This window comes from Astatotilapia calliptera, chromosome 20 (assembly GCF_964374335.1).
Source record: "Astatotilapia calliptera chromosome 20, fAstCal68.1, whole genome shotgun sequence".
NCBI lineage: Eukaryota > Metazoa > Chordata > Actinopteri > Cichliformes > Cichlidae > Astatotilapia > Astatotilapia calliptera.
In genome coordinates, this window is record NC_137441.1 from 8,566,108 (window position 1) to 8,573,621 (window position 7,514).

A 7,514-nucleotide genomic window follows, 5' to 3' on the forward strand; every position below is an offset into this window, starting at 1 on the left:
TCGCTGACCTTTGTTTACTCACAACGATGCAGCCATACTCAGCCCCCTAAGCATTTTCCCTTTCCAATTCACAATCAATTCCACCCCTAGGTCAAAATATGTATAGGACAATTGGCCTCATCTAATATTTTGTATGAACCTGTCCAGCTGTCCAGTGATTAAATGACAAGATGGAGGCAGGACTCCACAGCAGGGGCATACTCCATAATGTGTGAAGGAAATTGCCTTCCCGGGTTTCCTCCGTGGCGTGAGCGATAAGCAGAGTTCTGTCCTTTCCTTCTAAGATTCCTAATTATTTAAAGTAACACTCAGGTATGCCATTCAGCGTGTTAGTACGAGCTCGGGAGCAGCTTGGGAGAACAAGAAAACAGAGACTGCTTTAGGTTGCCTTCCCAATCGACTCAAAGGTTTATTTGATACACAGCAGTTTATATAGATGAAAAAAAAGGTTCGTGTGTCAGCTTTCCCAGTTCAAACCGGTACAGACCAAATAAGGAAACGTCTTCCTGCCTTCTGAGCAAAGAAGTATCCTGTGTGTAGTTTATCAGTTCAGCTATAATTTATGATCATCCCAGCAAAATACACTCCTAGACATAAAATACAGAGTTCTTTCATTAGTGAATTCTGAAACGAACCACCTAGCCTTTAACGAGCCTTTTCCAGGAGATAAAGAAAAAGGGAGGATGGGAGTAAGGAAGTGGTCTCATCTCTGTGGTGTTTTCGACCTTGAGGTACCAGCCTGTAAGTCTTACACATTAATTCTTGGGTCACAGAGAAAGAGAAAAACAACTAGTAGATGGGCCATATTGAGTAACAGTTTTCCTGTATAAAACAATATCCTGTAAATGCTTACCGTGGTATCAAAATATCATAACAGTTCTCCCCTTTTATCATGTAATGATAACATAGTATAAAGACAGAATGTAATAACATAATATAAAGATAAATCATAAATGTGAAACAAATCATAAATGTGAAACAAATCATAAATGTGAAACAAATCATAAATGTAACTAGTCCTTCGAGTGAGCTTAATATCAAAATCTTAAAAAGAAGAAAAGAAAAAGAAGAAAACGTCATTCTCTTCTTTGACAATCGAGTAATTCACAATCTAATGCTCAATACATACATCAGGATCATCATTGATGACATCTGACACATAATCTGGGTCAATTTGTGCCAATTGCAAATACATTGAAGTAGCTGTACTAGTAGCTATACGGGTTATCATTGAACGTACACAGGGTACCACACAACAGACAATAATCATCAAAAACATGCTGCAACGGTTACAAAGGCTACAATTAGTTCCTTCCATCTTCCAAACGTGTCCTGTAGCCACTTATGTAGCCACTGACCGTGACCTGTATTGGCAATTAGTTCTATCTGCAATGCTTCAAGTTTATTCATAGCTTGTGTGAATGAACCGTTAGGAGCGGTATTATTGGGAATGAAAGTACAGCATACATCAACGGTTACTAAACCACAGGTACCGGTCCAATTAACAGGTAAAGCTAATCTAAGAGTATTATTGCACAACCAATAAGCATGTGGGATTGGTCTAGTTAGGCGCGTGACCATGTGTGATTTAACTAACTCCCCCCAGTCAGTGTCATTTAATACACCGTCTGGGGGAACAATGATCGATTCTCTGCTCGAACTTGAACTGTGTGTGTGTTCCTCCAGATATGATACAACTTCAGCCACAGAGACAGCTAGCCATGTCTCATTACAGCGTGCACCTGGGGAGTCAGAGAAGAATGTATAGTTATCCTTTGTATAATCTATGTGTGTGTCTGGGCCAGTTAACTTTAGTCTGCGCAGACATATCATACTAGTATTAAAATGGAGAGGGATCTGTCCTAAGGGCAGTGAGGGCTTTAACCTATTCTTAGGGCGTTTCATTGGGGCGCAGGTCCCTGCGGTGTCATTAGATAACTTCAATAATTCGCCTAATGGAGTCTCAGGGTTAGTTGGTGTGTGTGTGTGTCTAAGTAGGCAGTCGAGAGGGCTCAGAGTCAACTGTAAAGTGTCTTTTTAAAGAGAGCATTATCTCCGCCGATTTTCTCTAGTCCCTCAGTGAGGGGGAAACCGGATATGGGGTATCCTACTATTACCTGTTCTGGATTAGCCTTTGAACAGACATAACAGTTACTGTTTCCTAAATCACGAGCGGCTGTTCTGGCATTTTCATACCAGGCGTTAGCTCCTGCTCTATGGGGTGCATAAAAGGGTTTATTAGTGGCGTCTATGTTGCTATTTACTGATTTTAGGGAACGTGAGGAGTGCATTAAGTAGGTGTCTTGCAAAATGGAGCATGAGGTATAGTCAGCAAAATATGACCTGCAGAAATGTGAACATGGTTGCAGTTTACAATACAAAATAGCAAAGAGAAATCCTAAGGTTAATGCGATAGATATGATAAATAACCTAAATATATAAGACAATATATAAGAAAAACAGTTCTTCAGTTGTCTCCTGGCCTGGTCCCAGGTTCGAGAGACAGAGAATAAGCGTCGTATGATGACAATGGGCATTTCATTTTTTCCATTATCAGGATGGAATGAGTCTGGCTTTATCAGGTTAGACATCATGTGGTACTTTTGGCTTTCTGTTCCTGCTGGATGTTTGAGTACCTTGTTGTTGTTCTTTCAGACGTTGTGTGTTAATCAGTGATTGCGTGTGTGTATGTAACTTTTGGATCCGGGCGCTGGCTCGCCTGAGATGTCATCTACCCGTGTGTTTATTTGCTCTAGTTCCGGGCGCTAGCTCGCCGGAGATGTCGTCTGCTTGATCCGACGCCTGAGATGGTCCGATTGGGCTGGTCTTAACCCTGCTGGCATGAATCCACTGAGGTTGTCCGTCTGTGAGGATGCTGGTTCTTCGTCACTGCCAGTAAAGCCTGGGGGCTGGAACACGCGGCCTCCCAGAGTGTCCTTGGTTTTAGTGGCTTCTCCAACATGCATCTCCTTGTCTCCACTGGTGGAACTGTGGAGGGGAAAGGCTGAGAGAGACAAACTTTCTGATAGTTATTATTCAGTTTTTCTACCAGGTTGTGAACATCAGTGGACAATGCAATATACATCACCTTCTACTAGCGGTGCCCCTCTGGAAGCTGACCATGGTCTTGGAAATAGTCTTATTTCAAATGGAGATAATTTGGTTACTGCAGATGGAGTCATTCCAATCTCACAGAGGACTTGAGGAAGTAATTTGACCCAGGTCATTAAAGTTTTAGCACACTTTTGAATTACTTCTAATGTGAATGAAGGTCCTCTATCACTGTTAATCTGGTGAGGTATTCCGAATCTGGGTATTATTTCATTGCTCAACTTTTGACAGACTACTTCTGCAGTTTCTTTTGAGGTTGGATAAGCTTCTACTCATTTACTAAATTGATCCACTATTACCAGTAAGTACTTGATGCTTCCTTGTGCTGGCATATGTATAAAATCAATTTGTAATGTATGAAATGGAAAATCTGGTTGTGGTAAATGCTGATGTTTCGCTTTTGATTTTCCTACATTAGTTCGTGCACATGTTAGGCAGGTTGCTAATATGCTTTTTACTGCATGTGATGTTTTCTCAATTACAAATCTTAATTTTATTGCCCCTATTACCCCTCTTTGTCCGACATGACTCACACAGTGAAAATGTCGGGCAAGGACTGGCATCAGGGAATATGGGAGGGCAATCAAACCCTTAAGATTTTGTATAAGCCATCTCTGTCATCTAAGGTACAGTCATTATTCTCCCAATAGGTGTAATCACATGCAGAGGCTTGCTCTTGTATGAATTTTAAATCAACATTTGTTTCTAAATAGTCTGGGAGTGTAACAAGTGGCAGCTGTAGGGGCACAGACAATACTTCCTGCGGAGGTGGGAGCTGTGATGCAGCTGCAGCCTTGGCTGTCACGTCTGCTAAGGCATTACCTGTTGCTTCGTCTGTGTCAGCTGTACTGTGTCCTTTCGTTTTTACAACTGCAACGGCCGATGGCAGCTGTATAGCCTGAAAAAGTCTTTGAACAAAATCAGAATTTAGCAATTTATTTTCCATCAGCAGATCTAAATCCTCTCTGTCTCCACAATGTGCCAAAGTCATGCACAACGCCAAATGCATAGCGGCTGTGTGCGTAAATTGTCACATGCTTATCCAAATGTAGCTCACAGGCGCGTATTAAAGCCATGAGCTCTGCTTTTTGTGCTGAGTGAAATGGTAATGAGTGAGCCTCTAGTATGATGTCAGGCACTGTTACCACTGAATAGCCACAAAGAAATGAGTTGTCACTCGGCCTTGAACAGGACCCGTCCACATAAACCATGGCTGAGTCTGGGATAGGTGTTTGCTCTAAATCTGGACGTGGTGCTGTGGATTCCTGTATACGTGTCATGCAGTCATGAACGTCAAGCCTGTCTGAGCCATCCTGTCGGTCAGAAGAACACAGCATAGGATCAATAAATGTGCTGGCGAATCAGGTGTGCTGCTCGCTTTTATAGTGAGATTTGCATATGTTGTTTAGTTATGTTTGCTACAATGGTCGTGACCTGGTGATTGGTGTGTAGAATAGTGTCATGTGAGAGTGTGAGCTTCTCGCAGTCCCCTATCATGATAGAGCAGGCTGCTACTGCCCTCAGGCAGGCCGGCATTCCTGAACAATTCAGGCAGCACCTTTGAGTGGCGGAGGTCAGCACTCCCTGTAATGCATTGAAAGAGGCAGTCATTTCTGTGGACCACAGTATTCGAGGAGGCTTGTCTTTTTTACAACAGTCACGCAGAATGTGGTCATGAAAAGAACAGTCTGGTATCCACTGTCTGCAATAGTTCACCATGCCTAAGAAGGACAACATTTCCTTCTGTGTAGTGGGACGAGGGACGGAGGTCACAGCTTTGACCCTGTCTGCAGTCATGGAACGTTTTCCGTGAGACAGTGTGAATCCCAAATATTGAACACAAGTCTGACAGTACTGCATTTTCTTTGCTGATGCTTTGTGGCCAGTCTTTTGGAGGTGCTGGAGAAGCATGTGTGTAGCAGTTTGACATAGTTTTTCACTTTCAGCACAGAGGAGGAGGTCATCCACATGTGGATCAGGGTGCAGCCCTGGAGGAGTGAAGCACCATTGAGAAAGCAGCAGAGCTGTCTATCATGCCTTGGGGCAAACGAGTCCAAGTGTACTGCTTATTTCTATGTGTGAATGCAAATAACGGCTGTGTGTCTTCATGAAATGTACTGAGAAAAAGGAGCGGAGCATAAATCCACCACGGTAAAATGTGTATGCAATGCATGTCAATATGCTGTGAACATCTGAAACGAGAGGTGGCAGAGGAATGTTGACTGCATTAATTTGCCTTAAGTCTTGTATGAAACGCCATACGCCAGGTTTGTTAGGCTTTGGCACAGGATTGACAGGAGTGTGGGCTTTATTACTCCTGTAGTCAATAAATCTCCTATCATGACATCTAGGGCTGCGGCTTTTTCGGCAGAAATGGGATGTTGCTTGACATATACTGCTTGTTGTGTTTTAATAGGTGTGCGTGATAAAGTGTACAGTCAATAAATCCTATATCATTCTCACTTTTTGACCATAATGTCATATTCTGGTATTCAGCTGGCAACGTAAGTGCAGAAATAGTACAGTGGATAGGGTAGGTTAGATCTATGTGTCGACATATTTCGTAACCTATGTCTGAGTTATGTGACAAAATCACTGTTTGACCTTCACTTGTGTGAGCAGTTATCATGTTGTTGAACAGTGTGAGAGAAACAAAAGTGTGGCTCCCAGTCATGGGATTACCTGGTAGTGGCGTCTGTACACGTTTTTTTGGCACAGTGTGTGACACAGAGTACCGGACAAAAAGGATGTTGAGTTCATTCTCTGCTGAGGGTCCAGCTGACACAGAGGATGTTCCTTCTCCATCATGTCGGTACATAGGGCAGAGAAAACATAAGCTGTTATCAGTGTCAGCAAACATTTCACCCTTTGTGTTAAATTAAATACACAAATTCATTTTTGCTTTGGGTGTCTGCGGCTGCTGGAAAACTGAGCTAAATTTGCACCTCTAGCTTGTCCAACAGTGCATAAAGCGTTTTATGAATACTAGGATAGATTCATCAGGCTTCTGTTTACACATAGTTACTGCATTTAAGTCAATTTTGTCTCTGGACATTGTTAGCAGGAATTTCTTTAGATTCTTAAAGAAATCGGCGACTTTGTCATTATTTACCCTCCTTTTGTCCATAGCGGTAACATTTGATGCATCACGTCGCGGCATTCTATCATATATTTTCTACAGGACTTTTTAAGCAGACTACTTTTCTTATCACAAATGATATTCAACATTTCTACTGACCTGTTTTCTGGCGATAATCGTTCGGGATAAGGCTCCGAAAAGAAATTAGAATGCATTGAACTTCTTAAGTTGTAAACAAAGTCAGTCACATAAGCACTCCCGCATGTTCTGGATACGTGATCATGGACGTCTTCACCGATTCGCGGACGTAGGTTACACGTAACCGGAAATGGGAGTTATACTGAGCCGTTATTTGAGACTTTATTTTGTATTTTATTAATTTTTGGTTTTACAGGTACTTTAGATTTTTTTATCGGACCTGTCTGTGGTCTTTGAATAATTCTGACCCATGTTCAGTGATTTCCAGAGGGGTTTACACGCTAGGAGGATTTAGGTTAGTATTTTCGCTGCGGCACAGCTGAGGTCACTTTAAATTTATTGCTAGCAATTTTTGTTTGTGTGAGCAACTCTCACTTAGCGAGCAACTCCTCGCAAAACAACAGGCAACTCCCTGTGTCTTTCTGCTTTTAATTTACTGCTTTTAACCCTTGAGACCCGTGTTTTTTTTGTTTTTGTTTTTGTTTTTTTGTTTTTTTAAAAGAAAAATTAAACAATTAATTATTATTATTATTATTATTTTTTTTTTACGTATAAATGTGTTGTGTCTTTCCACTTGATTATAACTGATTTATTTATAACATTTTATATAAGAGAAAAACGAGAAGCACATTAATTCATAGTAATTTAACATAAAATTGTTTGATAGTGTTAATTTGGAAAGCCACAACTCTAGCGGGTCCACCAACACCACACAAGGGTTAATTTACTTTATTCGGGGACTGAGGAAGTCAGTCAGTGTATCTCTCTGGATCACTAAGTGAAACTTCGTCAGCATATCCCGTTTTTTTATGGATCGATCACTGAGAGAGGTATAATAGGTCTTTATATAAATATGAAAGACGCATATTTACCTTCTGTCAGCAATCCCACTTCTGACACCAAATTGAAGGAAATTGCCTTCCCGGGTTTCCTCCGTGGCGTGAGCGATAAGCAGAGTTCTGTCCTTTCCTTCTAAGATTCCTAATTATTTAAAGTAACACTCAGGTATGCCATTCAGCGTGTTAGTACGAGCTCGGGAGCAGCTTGGGAGAACAAGAAAACAGAGACTGCTTTAGGTTGCCTTCCCAATCGACTCAAAGGTTTATTTGATACACAGCAGTTTATA

General features: G+C 41.5%; 1 long non-coding RNA gene across 1 annotated transcript; it reads right to left on the minus strand.

The window, feature by feature from the left end:
- Positions 1-378: 378 nt before the first annotated feature.
- LOC113011095 (uncharacterized) lies at positions 379-6,966 on the minus strand. Its single transcript, XR_013903982.1, has 2 exons — positions 6,350-6,966; positions 379-3,138 (listed from the first exon to the last, which is right to left on the minus strand). It is a non-coding gene; the product is annotated as an uncharacterized LOC113011095 (long non-coding RNA).
- Between the last annotated feature and the right edge of the window lie 548 nt (positions 6,967-7,514).